A 25020-nucleotide genomic window follows, 5' to 3' on the forward strand; every position below is an offset into this window, starting at 1 on the left:
ATTTACCAAAGCATGCACTTAAACGTTTCATTTGCTGATTGCTCTGCTACATTCCAAAAGGTCTGGCATTTTGTAGTTAAAAAAGTGTAAATCATGCCTTACATGGGATACCCACGGTAAGATGTAATGTTTAGAGAAGGGAAACTATGTTTCCTTATGGAAGTGCCAGGCACTAAACCATCTGGATTGTGGAGAGAGAAAGAGAAAAAAAAAATCCAGTCAGTCATTCTGATGTTTTGTCTATACAGCACCAAACATCTGGAAGCAGGGTGACAGACTAAATTTTCCACTTCATAGTCTGATGTTTTTGAATTATGCTGAAACAACTTTAAACCAGCTATATCCTAAACGATTAAGGACTAGAATCATAACTGGTCTACTAATTGAAGTTTTGAGGTAATTGAAGTAACAAACGAAACAGAAGCAAGCTGTGGGCTGCTTCTTTATGCAATATGCTAGTTTTTTTTTTTAAGTCACACCCATTGCAACTGCACTGTAAGATCTAGAAGAACCGTGAAGAATATTCCCAGAAATACTGAGTATCTGTTGCTGAAGACGCAGCATAGATTCTTGTTTCACCGTAGACATGCGCTCAGTTTTCAAATTCAAGTTAACACTTGAACGGCTAAAAGCAATCACTCCAACGGAGTCACTTCCTCCAAGGAGTTTTCAAACACGGAGCTCTTCCACAGAAGCATGAACAGCACGCTTGGCAGTCGGCAAGGTCATAGTGGGATCTACCAGGAGCCTCTTAAGGAGACATTTGGAGAAACAATTTTATTGATGCAAAAATTGAAAAATAAGGATTCCACCCACTGGAGCCACCTTGAACTCTTGTCACACAAACACAGGCAGAAGGAATGTTTAAACAGTGCACAGTCTGACCATTTGGGGGAAAAATAACACTTTGTGTTGAGAGTTGTGTTTTTCATTTGTTCCCACATTAAATGCATTTGTGGGATCTAACACTTGTTACGTGTTCAGAACATTATTTTCCCTGTATCAGAAGACATAGCTATCACTCATCCTATCTTCTCAGATGCCAGTAGGCTTTGCGGGCCTGTCCTATGCTATGAAAATTCCACTGTATCTTTGATTATTTCCACAAAGGTATATAGAATGTGTACATTACACATACCAGTATTATTGAACTGAACTGGCCCAGTGCCGTATTTTTGCTGATTCAGCCCTCAGTTCCTCTTCCCAGATTACTAAAACAACTTTCCTCCAAAAGCAACCGAAATACAGAAGGCCCTTATTTTCACCCTTCACTATATCAAGACCAAAGGCAAAATCAAACCAAACTTTTTTGAGCCTTATAGAATAAAACAGGCTTCCCTTCCTGACTAACCCTGCCACCCCAAGAGTCTCAGTGACTGGAAAGCGGCTTGCTTTCCATTGATGAGCTGTACCCAGCGTTTTCTGCTAGGGTTGGCTCTCCAACCCGGGTTGTTCATGTCTCTTTTATGCTTTTTATGTAGTATGTTAAGCGAGGCAGGCCAAGCTCTTCATGTTACAGACTTGCACCAGTAAATATTTCTAAGTTTCACAAAGAGGACGGCGCACTACCCAGACTACCTGCATGCTTTTAAGATCTGCTGACAGTACTCACCGCCTTCTCAGGGTGATTCAGAGAGGGGATTTCCAGAGATTTGAGGTCTGTGTTACTCATGGCTGCTCATGAACACAGCATCATTAAGGAACACACTCAACTACTGCAGTTTAAGCAGCAGTGGTCAGTGTCCACACACACAGAATGTCCTTGACGTTAGGGTCTCTGGGAATCCCTGGGGCAGCCGAAAGGATGGGGGCATGCAGGATATTCTGTACCTCCAGTCTCCACAACACCACCCTCACTAATCAAGTCCTAAGTAGTAGTAGGCTAGGCCCACAAGTGGCATTCCGGAGACCGAGGACCACCAGCTGAGCTTTAACTAAATACAGATGTGACAGGCAGAGGAGACCCCAGGGAAGGCGGCCTCTCCACTCATAGGTCCTTCCCTGCACAGGCGAGTGCATCCACCGGCAGTAACATGGCAGGGGATGAGGTAGACACCGAGTTGATAACCCAGGACATCCATCCGGAGGCCCTGGGTTTGAAAACAGTACAGGATGCAGATTCAGGCCTCCCACGAGCCTGTGGGCCTTGCTGTTTCTTCCTTAAAGAGGCTATGAGTGACCTAGCGGGGCCAACACCGGTAGACTGTCAGGCCTGGCTGAGGGAAATGGCAAACTTAGCTTGCTCGGATAGTGACTGTAGGGAAGCTTGGCTCTTCCAGCGCAGAGCCTGGGCGGTCAATAACCAAGCTAACCAAGCTCTGCAAACCTGGGAGCTTGGTAGCGAGACTGCAGAGTAAGTGACCGCGTCTAGCACTTTGTGCGCCCCAGGCTACCGAGAGGTCGAGCCGGGAGCAGGCCCCGCGCTGCGGCAAGGAGCAGCTAAACTGCCCACCGGCCAGAAACTACTGGGGACGCCACTACCCTCGCATCCGAAGCCGGAGGGCTTGCGGGGAAAGCTAGGAGAAGGAACCCGAGTGCATTCCCCCGTTAGATCTGCTAGGAAGCTGACTCCCAGTGACCCCCAACCATCCGTACTCCCTATCCCCCAGCTTAGACGCCACCACTCACCAACTCTTGGCCACCCTAAGATCTCCTCTCTCACCCTCCCCGCCGGTCTTCGCCAGTGCCAGTCGGGTCACCCGCGGGGGTGGCGGAGATTCCAGCTGCACAAACACTGGAGGCAGCCTGCGTCCGCCGCAGGACCTCGTGCCACCCCCGCCTCCAGGGCCCCGGGGTCTTTCTCCGCCGCCGCCGGGGGAAGAGTTGAGCGGTGGGGTCCCACCCTGGATTCGGTGACTGCCTGCAGCACCGGTGTCACCGCCTCCGTCCGCCAGCGCCAGTGCCTGTAGGCTTCCCGCGGCCGCCGAAAGCCGCAGGGCCATAACATCCCTCGAGCCCGGACGTCCCCGCTTCCCTTCCAGCCCGCGCGGCGTTGGGAGGGGGGATCCGGACTGGAGGCGCCGGCAAATGCAGATCACCGGCCATGGCTCTGTCTTGCAGCCGCCTGGAGCCGCGAGCGCCGTGCGGGCTCCACACCCTGCGGGGGTCGGGCTGCCCTGAGCGCCCGCTGCGCTGCTACCCAGCACCTGCACCCACCTCGCCTACTCGCCTTTCCTTCTGCGTGGAAATGCCACTGGCTTCAAACAATTTCAGACGTGCTCCCAGGAGTAGAGGGGTTTAGGACAATCCGACGGATCGCCGGAGAGCAAAATGACCCCGGGAGACCGGCAATAGAGCAGAGACTCATTTGCCCGGCCTGAAGAGGGGGCAGCGGAAAGGAGAGCGTCGCTAACTCGACCAAGTGATAAACAGCCTCACAGTGCAGCGAAAGGCTACCAAACCCTTCAATCCTTTCTGCAGACCTGGCAGAACCCGGAAGAAGCTGGCCGTAGTAAGAAAGAGCAAGAACTTGAATTTATTGATGTAAGTCTCATTTTAAAAGGTCAACGCAAAAGTCACATGGCAATTAAACACGGGTGATGAGAAAGCTGGACACGGCTGGTCACTGCGCAGACGGTTTCCCGGATCTTTCTTTCTTTTTTTCAAATAGCAAACTTAAGCGAAAAGATTTCCTAACAGCAAACAACCACGGGTGTACGGTGACTTTCCCTACGATGAAACTCTTGATGTTGTGTCCTCTTAAACAGCATTCTAAGGTTTGCGCTCGTGCAACAGAAACGGCAAAACAGAACCAAGCTAAAAGGAAGGCTAAGTCCCACTTCTTTAAATCACGGAAAAACAGCTATTGGTTTGCATAGTAAATCTGAATGACAAAGGGCCAAGCATAGCCTCCCTTTCCACCATCTCAGCTTTCTCGGGACCCCAAAGAAGACAAACTACATTGTCAGTATTTTGTTTCTTAGGGGAATAAATTGTCCTTTTGAGCCGCTGTGGAGTGCTCAGGAATGAGATGTGCAATATATATTAGGACAGTTTGGAAGACAGTGCAGGTGTGGGCTGATTCAAATTACTTGGGTTTGTGTTTTTCTAAAGGGTCAAATGAAGGATCTGGTTTTAAGGGAGGTGGACAGAATAAGATTTCCTGAGCGGAAACGCCTGTGTGCCCAACCTCGCATAGAGATGAATGCAAACCTAACCAGGCATCCCCAGATGGCCCAGGAAAAACGACGTGTCTATCAGCATGCACGCCATCAATCAAAATTATTTAATATTTGCATTCAATTCATCAAATGTCTCCACCATTTTGAGAATTTTTACAAATAGCAACTAGTAAACAATCAATAAAATCTACACCCTCATTGATTTAGTGGCGAATTATTGAGGACAATTATCCTTCTTTAACTTGAAGGGATATTTAATAGCTAGGAAGCTCGTGGTTGGTAAAAAATAAAGTGAACAAATTTCGCCGTTAAATAGCCCAAACTTGTAGAATTCTGACAATCACTCAAGTACTTTTTTACAAAATCATTTTGGAACAAAATTTAGGAAACAAAATTGGGATTATCTGAGGATATTGGTGAGTTGTCTATATGATTTCTTAAATGACTTTCTACACGAAAAAAATCAGAGACCTTTTTAAATTCCTGTTAAAACATGGAAACTAGGCTGTGTCTAGATATGCATTTAGTTCTATAGAACTATTATTCCTTTTAAGCCAACACATGAAACCAACAGCCATATTGGTTTTATTCCCTAAATATCAGTAATTGAAACTTCCTGAATATAATTGACCTCATGGAGTTGGCTCATAAGATACAAAAGCTACTGGAAACTCTGTACATACAATTATGCAGATCAGCAGTAGTTTTTAAGTCACTAATAATTAGATGCATAAATTTTTCTGGCTTGAAGGGGAGACTGTAAATCTATCTGCTATGATTTTCTAATATGAAATAAATTATAGCTTATTGCAAACCATTTTAGTCTAAGGAAATAATTTTCTCTGTTGTCCGAGATGCCCATGAGGGCAACTTTTTATGATATTTTTGAGAGCTGTTAAGTTTGATGGTTAAACAAATAACTTCAAACTTTCAAAAAAAAAAAGTTTTCAGACCATTCATGATATTTTGCTTCTGAAGAACGCATTTGAGAACAGAAAAATAGCTGTGTTCATATTACACTTTCATAACTTTCAATGATCTCCACATAGAACCAGACATACATGCCAATAAAAAATTAAATATAAGGTCCAGGTGGAGAAGGACACTCTAAAATTATGCTTGGCAGAAAAAGAATATTTTGCCAACAGTTCTTAAGCTCTGCCCTTTATGATAACGAGGCAGCTGGAGACACCCCTCACCAACCTTGCACAACCACAACTGTGTCTGTGGGTTGTACTGGGGGTTGCCCCCACCTCTGGTCTCCACTTAGCCTTTTCAAGGTAAGGAAATAAAGGGGTATAGAAATCACTGGCTACTCTGCCACACATAAGGATGTATAGTTTATTAATCGGAGAATTTAGCTTAGCCCGTCGCTATTCATCTGAAATTAATTAAGTGTGTAGAATTACAAGGTGGGTGTAGCCCAGACAGCAGGCCCTGCTCGAACTAATCAAAAGGGCACATGTTGAATGAGCACGATTTAGTTAAGGTTAATCCAGTGAAGACGATCCGTCCCTGGTCTTAATTACTCTAGGTGATAGATTGTGGAATGGGAAAATAGGAAGGAAGGGAAATTTGGTCCTGCCGAATACCAGGATTTTCTAATTTAATTTAGCTCTCTGTTTTCACAGTTTCCGTTCCGAGAGCAGGAACACACTCTCTGGGCTCTTGCTGAAGGTGGGTAAAAGAAAGAAAATGATCATTATGCTTGCAGGATTTTTTTATATTAAATAAAAGCAAATATGAAAGTTTCAAAGATGTTTATGATTGTGTGCCTATCACTACATCCTTGTCAGTATGGGGATCTGAGCATAGCTCGGTGTATTCTTGCTGATTTCTCTTGGAATATTCTTTTTCAAACACTTCCTCTCAGTGCTCAGACTGGTCACCTTGCAGAAATAAAAATATATCTATGCCTCTACGGTTGCTGAAATGAATGCAACTGTGCTACTCAGACTAATACAATGTAAATTTAGTTGGTACCCAAATGGCCATCATGGATAAATCACACAGGCAGATTACGAAATCAAAGAATTCGGTTGCAAGAATGCATACTTAGTGATTCTGTTTGTATGAAGCTCAAACAAGCAAGCGAACAAACAAGACAATCTGTAGTATTTCTAAGAAGAATAATGGGTTGCCCTCGGATGGACATTCCGCAACAAGTTTCTAGGCAAATTTACTGAGCTTATAAATTGGTGAACCTGTGATTTGTGTGTTTTTCTGGGTTTTTTTACTTCAACAAAACATTTGCTTTCAAAGATTGTTTAAATGCTGAAAAGTGCACGGATGGAAATGCGGAATATATATTTTAGATGACAGAAGGGTGAGGGCAGAGGTCTGAGGATATAATTACAAAAGAAAATGTACAGGTCGTCTTCACAGGACTGTAAGGTTTGAATGAGACCACTCGGCCCCTTCAATATTGCACACCAACACACCAGTGCAGCGTGCCTCAGCTTCCAGTCTTCACCAAGTGTCTGGATGTTTCTTCTTTCTTTGGAATGTCTTAAAGTTGAAATTTGTGTAAAGTACTTAAGGCTCTTACTTTTTGTCCCTGTTTTGGTGCAGCCTTCACCTCAGTTTGTTTTCTCTACATAGATGCATTTTAAAAATCACCAGCTAATTTCCTTATTTTTGGTTTTGTGATATAGTTTCTGTTCAGGAGCGGGGTATCTGTTTCTGATTTATTAGCATTTGAGCCTCTCGTTTCCTGCCATTGATCAAGCCTAATGCTTAGTTGAGCTGATGAGTTTTATATGAAATCTGATATTTCAGGAAGACAGAAGGTCGAACCCATTTTTAATATCTTTCTGCTCTTCATCTTTTTCAGAATTTTACATACGCATGCAATGCCAGCAATGCCTGCAACAGCATCTAATTTTCTACTACATCTTCATGGTAGAAAGCATTTTGGAAGTAAATACGTATTTATGAATGAAATGTTTGCTTGTCGTGTGTCAGTCGCGTTCTGCCCTCATATATACACTTCCACTCTCCTGCCAAAAGCGTGCCTTCACCTGGACGGACTGGCTGGCAGTCCGCAATGCCATTTCCATTGATGTCGCAGTTGATCAGATCAACCCCTAGAAACATCTGTATTTGATCATTTTGCACAAAACGGGGACCTTCCTAATGCTGGATTTTTCTGGAACCAGCTATACACTGCCCGAGTGTTCCTCATGCTGGGGTGGAGGATAGAATTTCCTCTGAAAGCATATAATGCCTGGACTAATTCCTGCTTGAATGAGCCCAGGGCCATTTGCAGTTCTAGTGTCCTAGCTGGGAAGGAGTTCCCATCAATAAAAAAAAAGGTCATTCCAAATAAGGCCAGAGTAGACCTCCCCCGCCTTTATCTCTTTGAATGCTCAGAAAGAGAAAACAATAGACTCTGATAAGATAGTCAGCAGCAGTTCAGAATTTCACCCATTCCAGCCCCTGGTGTAGGCTGCTAGTGTGTGCACGTAGGCACATGTAGGGGAAGAGCATTTTCCTGCCTGTGTGATTTTTTTCTCTTCTGTTGGTCATTGTAGTCATATTGTTGATATATATTTTCAACAGAAAATCAAAAGGACACTCCTCTTTCTCATTTAAGGCAAAATAATAACAACTTTTAGGATAGTTTAGATAGTCAGAGAGGGCACTTCAAAGGCATAAAATAGGTTCTAATTAACTTTACAAAATCATAACTAAAATATAAAAAAAATGGCAAAGGGCAGTGTAACCTTTTAATTAACCACAGACCTTGAGACAACATGATGAAAGCGTTGATAAAATTTGGGACATCTTTTAATTCATTCTGGTGGAATATTTAGAAATTCCCCAATTGAATGTTCATAAAACTTATTTACCACGTTTAAAATCATTGCTGTCTTCCTGCCCTCCATTCACAAAGAGGATAAAGGAAGAGGCAGAAAGAAAAACCAGTTACACCTTCACTGAAAATTACTCTAAGGTACCAACCTGACGGCAAGAGACTGAGGACGATGTTGGACATCTTCAGGAGCTGTGGCTCTATTCAAGGGAAGAAAGAAATGACTGTAGATAACTGAGCAAGAAAGTCTCAGCCAGTGAGGAATTTAGCTGCAACACGCACCACGTCCCCGCCTACCTGATGTTTACACACCGTGGCGGGAGGCACGTCACTGATGTAGGCTGAGCCTCTGCTGGTGTGGTCCCTTAGGTCCCAGTGCTCTCGAGGGACCTGCTGCCCATTGCTGGCTGTACTAGCATCAGAAGACCTGCACTAGGAAGCTGGCGTGGCTGGAACTGTGAATAAATTAATGCAATCTCACAAGGCCTTGTCAGGAGGAGGGGAAGAACTCAATGGATGCCAAGTGCTCAAGGCCAAGGTATGTGTGCCATTTGTTGCTGCCAGGCTCACCTCTCCAACAACAACCAGTCCTATGGTTAATAAATGCTGAGTTCTTCTGGAAGAAAATTAACTTGTGTAGTTAACAAACAAGCAAACAAATGAAAACCAGCTCACTGTTTTGTATACTCACTGCTGCAGAGGCTGCTGGGCTTCCCCGGCACAGCCCCAATTCTCCCCCAGGATGGAGGTCACAAGGAGACTCATGTCTCTGTGCTCCCCGCTTAGTGCAAAACAGCAGACAGTTCAAATAAAGCAGTGACTTTTCCCACCACAAAAGGAATGAGTTTTAAAAGCCTTGGGATGACTGTAGAGACCCTTCTTGGTATGAAGACCAATGCCTGGTTCAGATATCAATATTATGAAAAACCTGACATTCTGTTTTCAATGCTTTATGCAAATGAACCCAGCCCTTTTCCTCATCTCAGGCAGTTTGAATCATCATGACTTCTGAGTCATCAGATCTCTGGAGAACCCCAACTTTCCCCAGCCACATCCCACTTTCCACAGAGGTGTCTTTCTCATAGGAGCCTTTCCTGTCCTCTGGGCCTGCTTTTGTGCTTCATGGTGCCAGCCATGTCTTCACTCACCCAGTGGCCCTCTTTTCCATCTGGCCACTCAGTCCTCCATCCTCCTTTCTTGGCCTCATGGACCATTTTCATCCCATCCCGGCTTTCCATAGCTTTCCAGCTCTGCTGAGCTCATCTCTCAGACACCGGCTCTCCCAATGTTCTCGTAGAGTCTAAACTCCCAGTTCCCCATCTTTCCCCACCTCCCGTCTGCATCTTTCCCTATTCCTGAGACTCAGCGGTTCCATGGGAGGAGCAGGATTGTGGTAGGTGGGGACCAGGAGGCTGGACCCATAGTTCCTAGCCATGCTCAAGTTTTCCTCTCTGTACTAATTTGTTAAGACAACCCAGAAACCTGACAAAAAAACCTTCTGTAACCATGTGAATGGTCAGCAAAGAAGGGACCAATTATAATCAAATAAGAGCCACTCCTGAGAAACCAACCCTCCGGCGCATCCAGAAACAGAAGTTCCATCCCAGGTGAGTGATTGCTATTTGCAGATGTAGAAGTCTTCCCCTTGTGTTCGTGCTTTGGGGGTGTTTCTCTGTAAGGCCTAGGCCTCCTGAGTTCTTCACAGAGACGGGCAAGTCCTGCCATTTGTGTTAAAAGTTCCATTCATATCCTGCTAAATGTAGTTATGTAAAATGTATGGACAATTTGATGTTGCTCTGAGCGTGAAGGAAAATGAATAGGGCATTTTGCCTGTTTGCTGGCAAACTAATACATGTAAGGCCAGCCTTGGAGGCAGGCACTCTCTGGGGAGGAGTTGGTCTTGTGGTGTCTGAGGGGCTCTGGTGAAGGCAAATGAATCACAGTGAGCCCTTGTTGTCCAATTTTAGAATTTTTAAGCAATTAACATCTTGAAAATATTCACAACTACTGAATAACTAATAACTCAAAATGTCAACTAATTAGATTCCTCCAATAAGTAAATACTTCTGGCACACTTAAGCAATTAAAGTCTCTACAGTTCCAATATATCAGTTTCTGCTAATTGCTGTAAGTGCCTTGACAAACCAATTGGCAATAATTTGATGATTGTGAGGCTCATTGGTTTACAGCTCAGCTCAAAAGGGACAACGCCAAGCATTTAAAATGTGAGCTTTCTTTTCCTTTGGTTCGATTCTTAATTGGTCATTTCTCAGTTCTTTATTTTCATAGAGAGTGTCATTCTTTTTTCTCAGTTGCCCTAATAAGTCAGAACTGACTTTTGAGCCAAGCTAAGGTTTGTAGTTGAAGTAGGTGGTCTTGACTGGAAACCAAGGGCCAACTACTGGAACATGCTTTCCAGGGTGGCTTCTCCAAGGCAGCTTATGACTCACTGGTTCTTTGCTACATGGAGACAGTTTATTGCAGCAGAACTGTGTGTTCAAAGTATAAGTTATGATCAGCTCTCCCGCGGTGGCTTTGATCTTAATTATTCCCCCCAACAAGGTTTGTTTGGAAGAAAATTACCATCTTGATAGTTTGGCTTGGTAGAGGGTGTGTGTTTGTGTGTTGCTGAGAATTGGACTCAGGGCTTCACACATGCTAAGGAAGTAGCTTACCATTGGGCTACATCCTAGCCCCTTGGAAGTCAATGCATCTTCTGAGTGTCTTTTATTAGCTCCACTGCAGGTATAAACATGTTTTGCAGTTGCTGTTGTATGTGACTCAGGAGGCTAAGGCTAAAGGATCTCAAGTTCAAGCTCAGCATGGGCAATATGAAAAGACACTGTTTCAAAAATAAAACAAATAAAAATGCAATAAACAAAGCCATAGAGATGTGGTATTGATATTCTACTCACTAACTCTAGGACCTTGGGTCGGTGTCTTTTCTTGAACTTCAGTTGGTCCTCACTGCTTGAGCTGTGACATTTCTCTGTGCTACAGAAAGCCAGGGCCGTTACCTTCTGGGGAGGAGGTGATGGGGAAATGAGCTAAAGAAGTCTTTGGGTGGAGTCCTGGACCACTCAGGATCTTAAAGATTTGTAGAGAGCAAGCAGGTATGTACAAGGGGCATAGAGAAGGTACAGAGAGGGGACACCATAAACAGAGGCCTGGCAGGAGTCGTTTGTGCATTTGAGTGAAAATGGAAAGCAAGGTAAAAACTCACAAGGAATCAGAACAGTGGAACTCACTTGGGGATGACTGTGTCCATTTCCTAATGACGAACCTGCCACCTTTGTGCTGGAACTCTGCTCTCTGTTGCTGAAGCACATTTCCTTCTTGACAACTGTTGATCTGTTTCAGTGGTGTGAGTTCAAACCCAGACACAGCTTGGTGAAGTGTTGAGTCTTCCCCTGTTATTTCTGTGCTGGAGCCTGGATGGGAAGGCTTCTGCCTGCCAGATGCTGGGGGTTATGAAACAGTTCTGCCACTTTCTCTGCTTGGCTCCTGCCCTACTATTTAGGCTTTTGGTTGATGCATAAACAGTCCTTAATATATAAAATCACACACACGCACACACACACACACACACACACACACACACACACACACACACACACGTGCTTCTGCTCTGGACTGTGGCCAGCCAGGTAGTTCTGCTCCATGTAAGTGTAAGCATGTCATTCCTTGGCTTTACTCAGCTTCCAGATGGTCAAGCTGTTCTGCTGGACCGTCAAGGAAGGCTTCAGGACAGATCTGGTGGTGCCTTGGTGCTTTTCTCCGCGTGAACCTTTCTTTTGCTGGGCTTTCTCCCTACATGAGGCTTTCTGATTTCCAAAAGCAGAAAATAGAAGCACCCTTAAGAAACTGTTTTCTGTGGGGGGGACTTTTTTGGGGGAGGGGGAGGGAAATGGGAGGCAGTGGCGGGGAAGAGACAGAAATCTTCAATAAATAAATAAATTAATTAAAAAAAAAAAGAAACTGTTTTCTGGGGCTGGAGAGATGGCTCCATGGTTAAGAGCTCTAGTTGCTTTTCTAGAAGACCCGAGTTCAATTCCCAGCACCCAAAGAGCAATTCACAAGTGTGTGTAACTCCAGTTCGGTGGGATCTGACACCCTCACACAGACAAATATGCAGGCAAAACACCGAAGCTTATTTAAAATAAATAAATAAAATTAAATATTTTTTAAAATAAAAAGGAGCTGTTTTCTTCTAAGTTCTAGAATTTTGCCAATCAAAGTAAGTTGCAAAGGCATCCCAGATACAGCAAAGCCTTTCTGGGAATAGCAGAACGTGTAGAACTGGAACTGTGAGACTCCATTTTCCAGTATTGTCTACTTCATCTTCTCACAGCTATGAGGTTGCGCGTGGACATTTCTGCAAAGACTGAATAGCATCAGGCAAGCTGTCCAAGAAGCAAGAGCAGCTTCGTGTACGCTGTCACCGCTTCCCACCCGTGCTCAGAAGCTGGCAGGTGTTTGACTGTCTACCAAACGCCTTCACTCACTGCTGCTTCTCAGCTACTCCCGACATACACAGGTTGATTAGATCAAAGTCTCCTAGGACCTGTTCTTCTCTATGGCTAACTCTACTCTGAGTCAGGCTAATTGATTGTGAAAAAAGGCGCATCTGTACGAAATCCATGCATCCATATTGTCCTGAGCATACCTTTAGAAGTCTGATGTTACAGAAGTGAATATCCCCCACATTCATGCAGCTCGCATTATCACTGGATAATAATAAAAGTGGCATTTTAATAATACCAGCTATATTTACTATGTCCTGAATACCTGTCCTTTCTGTACTAGGTATTGTACCTGTCTCTTTGTGTATGTTATATTGCTGATTCTCCCAGCACGTCTACAGAGAATAGTTATTATCCTTTCCATTATGAAAGAAGAAACTCAAGCTTTGAAAAGAGTGTAGTTTTCTACAAGCCTAGAATTTGCCAATAACAGACCCAGGATCCAGACTTGGGCCTATGTGCATCTAGAGTGGGGCCCATAACGCCTACCTGTGAATCAGCCAGCATGGAACGCTGCCACTGATCAGCACACTGTCCTCCGCTACCCCAACAATATCACGGCATAGTGACGGTATGAGAACAGACACATTAAACAAGCACATCCCAGTGTGTGTGTGTGTGTGTGTGTGTGTGTGTGTCCATGGTCATGCATAGGTGTAAGAGAAGGAACATGATGCTCCGAAGGGGTGGTGCCTTTTTCATCCTCATTCTCTCATGAACTTATACTGGAATTTTCTATCCTCTAGACCAGCGATTCTTAACCTGTGAGTCAAGACCCCCACAGGGGCCACATATCAGATATCCTCCATAGCAGATATTTACATTACTATTTATAAGAATAGCAAATTACAGTTATGAAGTAGCAACAAAATGATTTCATGGTTGAGGGAGCACCACAATGCGAGCAACTGTATTAAAGGGTCACAGCACTAGGAAGGTTGAGGACCCCTGCTCTAGATGCTGTGCTGTATGATAACAGTCTGGATACTGAAACATCTGAGAATCAAGGTCGTGTCTAAGAAATCAAATACTGAATTCTTAAATTTTATTTTATTATTTTACATAGTTGCACACTTTACATGCATATGTATCTGTGCACCACGTGTGTGCCTGGTGTCCATGAAGACCATCGGGGCTCCTGCACTGGAGTTACAGAAGATTGTGAACTGCCATGTATATGGGTGCTGGGAATTGAAACTGGGTCCTCTGGAAGAGCAACCAGTGTTTTTCCTCTTTCTTTCTTTCTTTCTTTCTTTCTTTCTTTCTTTCTTTCTTTCTTTCTTTTTTCTTCCCCCCCTTTTTTTTTGAGACAGTGTTTCTCTGTAGCTTTGGAGCCTGTCCTGGAACTAGCTCTTGTAGACCAGGTTGGTTTTGAACTCATAGAGATCCACCTGCCTCTACCTCCTGAGTGCTGGAATTAAAGGCATGCACCACCACAGCCCGGCCAGTGTTCTTTCTTAACCACTGAGCCATTGCTCCAGCCCTTGGAAATATTTTTTAATGGAAAGCAGCGCCAGGCTTCTCAGCAGATTTTTATGGTAGCTGCTTCTGTGTGTGTAGGGTTTTCCCTCATAAAACTGTTACATATGTTAACATATAACTATAGACATAGTTGAGAAATAGTGACAGAATTTCTAGGAATTACAGTATGACAGACAGCTCATGCCTGTAGCCTCTGCCCTTCAGAGGCACTTTGGGATTCCCAGCAAGCCTTTGTCTCAAAGAATGGCATGGACACGGGGTCCTCGTTAGTTACCAGAAGATGAAAAGAAATTGGTCCAAGACCAAAAAAGTATGAGAGCCACTGCTCTCACATGTTGCAAACTTGAGAAAACAAGTAGTTAAAAGCTGAAGATGTTGGTCGTTCCCCTGAATCTTGTTCAGCACTTTGAAAGACCCAATAGAGATTTAATGAGATTCCTGGAGGGAAAGGACACAATGAAAGTGAAAGTTGGGCAACGCTGAATTTCTTCTCCCTCCTGCAATTCCATACTGTCAAAGGTGAGGCACACTTTGCTCGGGGTCACAGCAACCGCCCTTGGCTGCGGAAGCCAAAGTTCATATGCACTAGAATATGACTTTAGGAACCTGCCTGCATAGACCTGCACACCCAATCATATGAGGACATTGGGTAGGGACTGAACTCTGATACTCAGATATCTATGCATCGGGTTGGTCCAGGGAAGAAGACAGACAAAACACCATCCACCCATCAATCTGGTTGGTGTTCCGAGCAGCTAACCCACAGCCTGGTCAAATGTCTGCCAGAGAGCTGGAGAGAAGTGGCTTGTGAGGAAGGGTTTGCCTAGTGACTACTGAATAAAGTCCTCGCCATGGACTCCAGTCCCAGAGTTAGGGTCTTTCTGAACAACTTGCTTGGACCTGATACCTTAGTTATTCCTAAATGACCCCTTTAAATCTTCACTGTGGCTCTGAGGACGTGAACACAACATCTACTTAGTCTGCTGGAGTAGCACTGCCCGACTTGACCGTCTCACTTGTACTGGGTGGAGTAGAGACGCCTGCGCATGGAACTGCCCCAAAGTTAAATGGTGAGCCTTTCTCACAGGTCAAGTCTACAAAAATCACTCTTTGTGGGATTCCTGGCCCCGGGAAAGCTGAAGTAAGGTGAATCCAGGGTAAAAAGATTTGACTCGGAGAGCAGGAAGCCCAACTCATTGCTCTTCAGAAGTGGGTCCCTCATTCCTCCTCCTTGCCCACACCCTTTTTATCTCTCTTTGCTTGGTCCTCACGCTCCCCATTCTCTCTTCTCAGGGCCATTTCTTCAGGCACTCCCTTCCTTTCTTTGGCTTTGTACCTGCAATCTCTGGATGTGATTTGGTCAGCTGGAGAACCATGGGAGGGCTGCTGAGTGGGGTCGACTACGGAGGACAATGGGGAAGGAGAAAGGGTGAATTAGTAAGCGAAGTGTCTTTGGCCTCAGAAAACGAGAAGCTTTTGAACCTCCTCTTGGATAGACTTTCCTTAATTTTATTAGTGTAATCACGGTATTGTTATACAATCCTGATCACAGAGTAGAGCTGAACATTACCATGCCAGTCACGTGGCAAGCTGTGTGGATAATGCCTGGCTAAAAGGTCTAGGATAATGGAATCTCGGGCACTGGTGTGAGTGATGTTCAGAGAAAAGGAACAACTTCCCAGTTACAGCCAAGGGAAGACCTTCTAGTCTAGTTGTGTAGAATATAGTCTACATCCATTTTCATCCACACACAGTGTTTGCATGCAAGCTAAAATGACTTCATTCCATTTATCGTCTTCAGGGCTGTAGAAACTTAAATTTGAGCCCTGCTTCTGCTAGCAATAGCCTCTCTTCTCTAAGGTCCCATCCTCCAGAATGAGCTTCATGAGCAGAGAAGCAAAGTGATGTTAATTAGTTGGTTAATTCAATGAATAGTGAAGGACTGGAGAGAATCGGAGCTTTCCAGGGGGATGTGAGGAGGGGTACCACATGGCTCCTTTAGAGCTAGGATCAGAATCTTGAAGAGAAGCTTGTCTCTCAGTAAAGAACTGGCCTCCATAAAGGGAGAGAAGATGCCAAGGATGGGAGTCTACGGGCTCCTCCTGGATGTCCACCTACCACCGAGGACATCATTGTGCCTGCTCTGATACTAGAGTCCTTCATTTTACGAGTGTAACTCGTTTCTCTCTCAAACAGGTCAAGGGGACGCCATCTGTTCTGAGGCATACTTAGGGGACAGAAGAGGGCTGGGAAGGCCCTTCTGGACTCTCCCATCGCCTCTCTCCAGGGATGATTGACTCTTCTGGCTATAAACATCGGTGCAAAGACAAGCAGCACATTCAGTCCTGAGCACCTCCAGCAGGACAGAGGCAGGAGAGTGGCACATTTGAAGGCAAGAGTGCTGAGCATTGGAGTCAGAAGGCTTGAATTCACTTCTTGAATGTACAGTCCATCTAGAATAGGCCTCCTAACCACACGGAGTCGTATCTTCTCGTCACTGTTGAAGCAAGGAGAATGGTATTAGGGACCGATGTAGGGCAAGAGAAACCTTTGCTGCATATGACTCTTTGTCATAGAACACAAGGGCATTCGTTGTTATTAAATGAACTTTATTATATCTTTTAGATAGTGACAGCTTGCTGGGAGGAAGTTTGCCTCGAGCCCTGTGTATGAGGGATAAAGGAGAAAGAAAGACTGCCACCCCAGGAATATGGTCCAAGGCAGGCTCATGGGTATCTGTGTGAGGTAGCTTTAGGGACCAGAAGGTCACTGGTGGTTTCTTGAGGAGAGAAGTGACATGAGAAAGATTCTGAGCAGAACTACCAGATAAATGAGTTGCCCAAGGTATCAGCTCAGCTTCCATGACTGAAATGCACCACAATAATCCACGGCCACGGTACTCAGTGTCCACGGTACTCAGTGTCCACGGTACTCAGAGTCCATGGGAGAGGGTGTGTGGGGCCAGGGGCAGGTTAGAGATAGGGATAGGAAGGCATAGGCTCAGATTCCTTGTTGGGGGACGACTTTTAAAGAAAAGTTTAGCGTTCTCTCAGCTGTTTCCTAGACTCTGGGATGCGCAGTGTGCCTCATTGTGGGCCCAAGAGCTCTCTGCGCTCTGCTTTAGCGCGAGAGGTGCAGTAGTAGCAGCTGGTGCTCAGTCTAGGATGTATTTTGCCCCTCACTGGAAATCTAAAGACAGGACAGGCACTAGGAAGTTTAAGGTTCGGAAAGGAGCTCATAACTGATTAAAAAAACCTCTTCTGGTGTCCAGACTTCGGATTCCAGAACCACGGGCGTCTGTCTACCCGAATTTGTGAAGCACTGGGGGTTTCGCTCAAGGAAGCATACTCAGTCACGTGGGCAGGAGGACGGACTCCCGACAATCAAGCTAAGTGCCCTAGAGCTTGATTCTTAGAGCATTAGAGCCCCACAGGGCCCCCGCTGTTGTTAATGTGGCCGAGAGGATAGAAAAGCTGGCTCCCCCTGCCCCAGCACAGGGAGCTAGGCCCCAGGAACTGCGGCCGAACTGCCGCTCAGGCCGCTAGGCTCTTACCACATTGTAAACCATACATTTGCAAATCTCACAGCTAATCCACAGTACAGCCGGTGTGCAACCTAATATGGGTCTCGGAGCCCAGAGGCACCCTTGTGGCATAGGCAGACCCTGTCTTAAGCCTCACACTGAAAAGCACAACCAGTTAGCCAGACTGCAAAATATGTAACTTGAAGTCCCTTGCCCCGAGAACCAGGGCGCTGGAATTTCCTGGCTTCGGGTGGGGCTGGAGTTCAGTTTCTAACCTTTGCTTTCTGTTGCTTGAGCTCTTGTATTTTCTTCCTGGGGTCCGTTCTGCATTTGGTAGAGAGGTGAGGGGGCAGGAAGAAAGGAATGAAAGACTCTCAAGAGAAAAACACAGACCCTGGGGCTGCCACACAGCGCGGGATGGGGCCCATCTGGGCCAGAACAGTGAACCAGTGCCTGAGACCACGGAAACAAAGAGCCCCCAAATCATTCCTACCCTTTGCCCACATCCTGGGGTTTTGTCATAGCCCCGTTGATAATTGCAGCAAGGAGGGGACAGTGGGACAGTGGTCACATCAAGGTAGGCGTACTGGATTGGGGGTAGACCAATCTAGTCTTTCAGCTTAGTTCCACACTAGCTTTCTGAGAACCGAAATAGCTCCACTTCTCTGAGCCGCAGCTCCCTCCTTGATAACAGGCAATGCCTGAATGTCTTCTCACAATGAATTGTGAGGCTTGGATAAGTTAAAGGGGGGGGGGGGGGAATTAAACGTCACATGGAAGCCAGTCTGGAATATCCAGGACAAACAGAACACCTGTAGATCTGTCTCTGTGCTAGGCTGTGAGGGTAACACTGGAAGAATAAGAAAGGCTATTATATTTTCTAAATTAGGAAGCTCCGTGCCGCTGGGTAGCTTTAACTGTTACATTCTGTGCTTTCAAATCACTTGTCTTTCTTTCTTTCTTTCTTTCTTTCTTTCTTTCTTTCTTTCTTTCTTTTCTCTTTTCTTTTTTTTTCTTTTTTTCTTTTTTGGTCTTTGTTTTGTTTTGTTTTCGAGACAAGGTGTCTCCGTGTAACAGCTCTGGCTGTCCTGAAACTCGCTTTGTAAACTAGGCTGGCTTCAAACTCACTGAGAAACACCTGCCTGTGCCTCCCAAGTGCTGGGATTAAAGGTGTGGGCCACCACAGCCAGGCTACTATAGGTTTTTAAAAAGTTCCTGATGTTCTCACAGGCCGCCTCTGACCCTTTGTATTTATTTGTTAGGTGCACAAGATTGTCTCCCCGTTTTACTTTGTCACCAACCATTCCTAGTTGGTGACCCTTGCTTGGGAAAAAGTCACATGATTGCTACAGCTCCGTTTGGAGTCTAAGAGACCCCACTTCCTCTGCCTGCACCCCACAGCCTCCCCTCATCTTCTTTCCTTCAGTACAGCTCTCCCCGCCTAGGACTGTGCTTATCTCCTGGAAATCGCATCCTGAGCTTTATCCCTTGAAAACCTTCCTTCTCCTCCCTCAAATAAGGATGGCTCTGAGTCACACTCAAAGCTCATAGCCTACCAAGTATTTTCTCAGTACTCTCCAGAAAGCACCACACACACACACACACACAGACGCATGTGCACACACATGCACACAATACATATACACACGCACACATGCACACACACGCAAGGCCATTTTTAAAAGAGAAATATTTTTTTTCTTTTATAGCATGTCAGCTCAGGACCAGGGACAATGTTTCCTGTGTTCTTGTGTACCTAGCACACTGTAAGTGCTCCATAACTCTGGGTGATGGGGGCCAACATAAGGACACGGGAGTTGCTGAGGGCAAGCCACCAACACCTTCAAAGGTGACTAGCATGCCAAGGCATATTTTTTTAAGAATCAATAAATGTTGAGAGAAGAGCTCAGAGCCAGCGATAAATAATGGGTTAAAGAGAAAAGTCACCGAGGGAGAAAGGAGAACTGGAAATTGCCCCCGCCTTATTCTCTCTGACATTTAGGAAATATTTCTTGCCTTTCAAAAGTCCAGCTTCGTGTACCCTAATGAGAACGGCTGAGAAGGCTGTATCTGGTTGCCTACGCCATGGGGTAAGCATCCCAGGATTAGACTGGCCTCAGAGAACGCCTGCCTCTCTATCCTACTAGTGAGCCTTTCCCGCTCAAGTCCTTCCATCCCACAGAGCAGGGAACGCCCACCACCTGCAGGCCCTAGGACTTTATCCTTTTGTGTGTGTTTCATTTTTTAAAAATTATTGAATGTCATCATGTGATTCAATTTCTTGGCCCCTGTCTTAAAAAGCCTGAGCTTGCCTCTTAGGGAATTTTTTGTTGGTTGCTGAAGCCCTGAGATGGAGACTGAAGCCACATGTCCTGTCTCCCTTGCAGCCCTGGGGTTCAAGCTGCAGCCACAAGGGAGGACTTGAGTTACGATTCCAGAGTTAGATGACATCCTCAAAACATCCAAATAGTACTCCTGCTGCCTTGAAAACTTCCTCAGGCTTGTCCCTGGGCGACTATTACAGTGCAGGGGCCACATGCTTCAGAGTTACTCTCTGAGTTACTCCCAATCTGGGTGATTTCTGAGGTCAAACCAAGGCCGAAGGTTTTGATGAAGCCCTATTAAAAATGAGGGAAACATAGTGTACCTAAAATTTAAGGGCGGCCTATCTGTGGAGAGCCCAGTGGCAAGGTATTAAAGAAAACCCAGGGAGAAACAGAGACACGCAGGCAGAGGCCAAGTCTACAGGGAAGCAAGGCAGATGGCTGCAGAGCTAGCTCATCCTTAGGAAAATGGAATGAGACACACCTTTGCTCAGTAGTGAAAATCCTCGATAACTATTCATTTAACAACAAAACAAAATTACCTATGATAGTTTGGATTTAAATGGGGGAACTTGATTCTATGTGATCCTAGGCAAGTCACATAACCACACTCCCCCCCCCCTTTTTTAAGCTTCTGCTTTCTCATCTGGTGACTGAGGAGAACCACAGACCTCAAGGGGCTATGGGAGGTATAGGAAGTAATACCGACAAGGCCCAGAGGAGAACCTGGCTTGGGAAATCTCAGGTGATTTTATTCTTACTTTCATGGTAATCATCATCCCTTTGTTTCTGGAGACGAAAACGTGGAATGAGGAGTTGGTGCTCTCTCTCAGGTGGCAAAGAGGGAGTAAAAGCAGGTAGGGTAATTCTTTAGCATGAATTACAAGGCCTACTGTCCCCAAACAGGTAGAGCCAAGGTTTGGGAAATAGTCCTTCCGCCACATGAGCGTGCTATGCTAATTTGAAATTCTTAACAAGCTGTCTTGATTGTGTGTGTTCTTTCTAGTAGGAAAGAAAATCCCCATTCGTCCGGCTAAGGGCAAGGTAGAATCAATTCCTTTGGAGTGGGTGGCAGAGCACAGGGCCTCCATGAACATCTGGCCCAGGGTTTGCAAGGAGCAAAGTACTAAGGGACCTCCTTTCTGAGTTGGGAGGAAGAGCTACTGAAAGAAACAGGGGCCCCCGACTTTAGAGCTTGAGGAAAACAGTGGCAGAATTGCTATTTGTCTACCAATATGCTTCTCTTTTCTTGTTTCAGTTAGGCTAGCTGATTTGATTGAGTAATCAGTTGGTTGATTGACTCAGTGTTTGGTAGTGTAGCCCACCCTGGGTTTTAACTGCCACTCTTCTGCCTATGGTTCCCAAGATCTGGGAACATGGGCTTAACTCCATTTCATTTCATTCTGAGTGGAACGGGCCCTTTAGTCTCCAGAGGTGGATCAATCTCCAAGACAAGCAGAACATCATTTGCCAAGAGATCTACTTATCACATTTCTTGGGTTGTTGTCTGATTTTCTATGAGTGGGTACCAGATGGAGATGGCTGGGACCAGTATATGGAGGATGGAAGAAGTCCATCTCACCAGCACAGACTTCATGTCCAGAAGGCATACCCACTTCACGCTGTGACTTTGAATAAGGAATGCTTAGCGCTCAGAGAAGTGATTCTTTCTCTAAGCAGGCAGAACTATTTGAGTGTGAGAGTCGGGCTCTGATGCTGACAAGGTGAAGCAGGCAAAGGGGTGGGAACAGCTTGAGGGAGGGAAGGGAAACAGAGAGGCAGGTAGACAGACAGACAGACAGAGACACAGAGAGAGACCAGGCTATCTCTGCAGACCTCAACTCCAGGATCTACTTCCCATAATTAGACCCACTTCCCAATCATACCATTATGTGCAAAACTCTGTAAGGTCTTAATCCATCGATGAAGCCAGAGTCTCTGGAATCCTGTGACGTTCCCAAGGCCTGCCACTTGACAAGTTCCCAACACATGAGCCTTCAGGGCAAGCCTCAGATTCAGACCATGATAGACATTTAGTTATTAACTCACAAAGGGAGGGGTTGGAAGGTGAGGTGGAAGCAAGAATGACCGGGCTTGAGACTCAGTGATGACATTTGAAATCCAGATAACTCGTCTTCTTGCCTCGGCCTCTCACGGACTGGAACTACAGGTATGTGCCCCCATGCCTGGCACTTTTCTGATGTTTGAGTAGAATATATCGTTCCCAGAAGCCTAAGCCTTCTTTTCCTTGGGTCCCATTGACTAGTACTAAGTCACATGCCCAAGCACAGCCATCATTTTTAATTTCTCTGGTGTTGTGTAAGCAATGGGGGGAGCTGATACAGGAGATCCCACCAGATTCTACTGGGTGTAGAAGTCTCCAAAGAGAAGTGATTTGAGCGATGAAGATGGAAAAATACATTCATAAATTGTGGAGTGGGAATACACACTGGGAATTTGTAGATACCAAGTGCCTAGTTTTTTTTTTTTTTTTTTAATTTCCCAAACCTGGAAATGTCTGCTAAACTCACCACAGAAAGCGCTAGAGAGTTGTTTGTTCTGCAGACATTTCACTTTCCTTTGTTTTTAAATTGGCTTCAAGGAGTAGAGAGGGTTCCTAGAGGGTGGGTGCCGGAGGAGGGGCTTTGGTTATGCATCCGATTCATAAAAACAAGAACTGCCTTCAGTGGGCTTGCTTGCGAGTGGACTGGCTGGTGGTATATGATCTGCAGAGCTAGAGAAGACATGACCATGTGCAGGCATATACTTTCATGTGATTCTGCGGGGTTTAAAAGGGACTGAATGGCTCGTGAGGTCCTCTGAGAGGCTGTATGTCTCTACTTCAGTGAATGCATGCAGTCACGTCAGGTATTGGTTAGGAAACTATTAGGATAGAAAAGTATGTAGAAGTCTAGAAAAAGGAAATCAAAATCATCTCTAAGTAACAGAGATCAATGGAATTATTATTATGGATATTTGACATATATGTATATGAGATAGAAATATGAATATGATATATAATATAGATATGTATATAACACAATGTTCCAAATATATGACATAATAATATAACACATATATATTACCTAGCATAAAAGCTCAATATATAAAATAAAATAAGAATTACAGATTCTTCATATTAGATGATTAGTGTAGATCACCAGATAAAACCTGTTATAAAGTCAACAACATTGGCAAGAGGCGTGGCATATTAGCAGTCACTGCAGAGGGCACACACTGTCGCCAATACAGAGAGATCAGAAGTATCTACATGAAGCAACGGGGCGTTGTGTTTGCGAAGCTTCTGCCGACGGAGGCGCGCCTCTCTGTATTATCTAGCTTTTCTGGTACATCGCTCTCCAAAGCAGACTTCTCATAGGTGTTACACACCCGAGACAGGGTAAATCCTTAGGAAAACCTTGGTGCCTCTCTGGGAAACCTTACAAAGCAGGTAAGTGTTCATTCCTCTTAAAATATTTGGCAAAAGTCAACACCTGAATTCCAGAAAGCCCCCTGCCTGCCTTGGCAGCAAAGGAGGATTAGTGGCCCTCTGGACCACCGTCCATCCCTCGCCAGGTGGGTCCAACATCCCTCTGCAGAGGACACCCCAGGCCTCCTAACTCCTTGGGTTCTGCAAACTGAACATCTTCTTAGGAGCCTGGTAAGGAGCAGGAGAGATAAAGTATGAAGGAGGTACCTTGCTATAATCTCAAGAACCCAGAGACACCAGGCCACAAACCTGAAGCACAGGACACAGTAGAGTCTGCTCTTGTCTTTGACACAGTAAAGGTCCTGCGGTTCCTGTGTTTTGTCTCCTAGATGACTTGGATCTTACCAAGCCATGACTCTACCATGGGCACATGAGTTTCTCATGAGGGTTAGGATTAGAGCAGCCACTGTGGATGGAAAGCTCAGAGGGGAAACAGTGAATATGGATGTCACCAACAGGGGGTGCAGAGGTACAGTGGCCTGAGTGATGACCCATGCCTATGGGGAGACAAGAACACAGTCCCTGTGCCTCATACTCCCCTTCCTGGGTCCTCAGGGTCACCGCGGAAGCTGGCGCACAAACTGGTCCCGCAGCCATTCCTTCTGTCCTCATCCTTTATGGGGCTGAGAAGGAAGGAGCCTGAGCCCTTCTTCCCTCCCCCTGACTTCCAAGCCCCCTGAGCGGTACAGAGGAGGTGGATATGATTTTTACAGAGCTTCTGGGTTCCTGGAAGGGCGGGTTCTGGGCTCCTGAGGCCGGTCCCTATACTTAGATAGGCCTTGCCAATATTCTGCGCTAATCCCCATCTATAAGTTCCTCCTCCTTTTTGTTTTTGCCCCCAAGACAGGGTTTTTCTGTGGCTTTGGAGCCTGTCCTGGAACTCACTCTATAGACCAGGCTGGTCTTGAACTCACAGAGATCCGCCTGCCTCTGCCTCCGGAGTGCTGGAATTAAAGGCATGCACCCGGCACCCATCTTTAAATTCTTAAGAATGACCGAGCAGAAGCTCTCCTGTTTTCCTTTTGTATTAGGCTCTACAAATGATGCAGTTTCCCTGTGATTCTTACAGGAACCAGGTGCTCCCTTCCCACTCTCCCCGGAAGCACAACTGCTCCATTTTCACCTCTCATTTCCTGAACAACCAGAAGTCTCAGGCGACTTCCAGATGTGTCTCCTCTAGGAGACCCAGGGGGACATAGTGAACTATCTAGAATGTCAATTACAAGGATAAATTAAACTGAGATAGTAATAGATTTGGGCATGTAAGTCTCATACATCCCTTGGCAATCCACAGCGCAGAGCCGCCGCCCTATAGTCCGTGGGCAGGTGCTCTTGTTCATGGCTCCTCCCTCCCAGGGCGGACAAGACCACCACAGACAGGGAACTCTGTCTCTTCTCCCTGGTGCCCATCGGCAACCACAACTGTGGGCCCGAGCACCAGTGAGGACTTGTGTAACAGAGTAGAGACAGAAAGAGCTTGCTCACATGGGTTGGGCAGAACCTCATGCACAAATCCATGTTCTCCATTTGTTCCCACAGGGCCATCTCTCAATTCCACTTGGCGCTGTCCCTACAGGAAGTCACCAATAAGAAAGAAGTGGGAGGAGCATTAGGAGAGGAAATGAAATATAGCAGTTCCCAGTGTAGGCAGTCTGGCTGGAGATGGATGATAGAACTCTCTCTCTCCTCTCCCCTCTCCCCTCTCCCCTCTCCCCTCTCCCCTCTCCCCTCTCCCCTCTCTCC

This window comes from Alexandromys fortis, unplaced genomic scaffold, assembly GCF_014885135.2.
Source record: "Alexandromys fortis isolate MF-2015 unplaced genomic scaffold, M_Fortis_MF-2015_v1.1 scaffold_42, whole genome shotgun sequence".
Classification (NCBI taxonomy): Eukaryota; Metazoa; Chordata; class Mammalia; order Rodentia; family Cricetidae; genus Alexandromys; species Alexandromys fortis.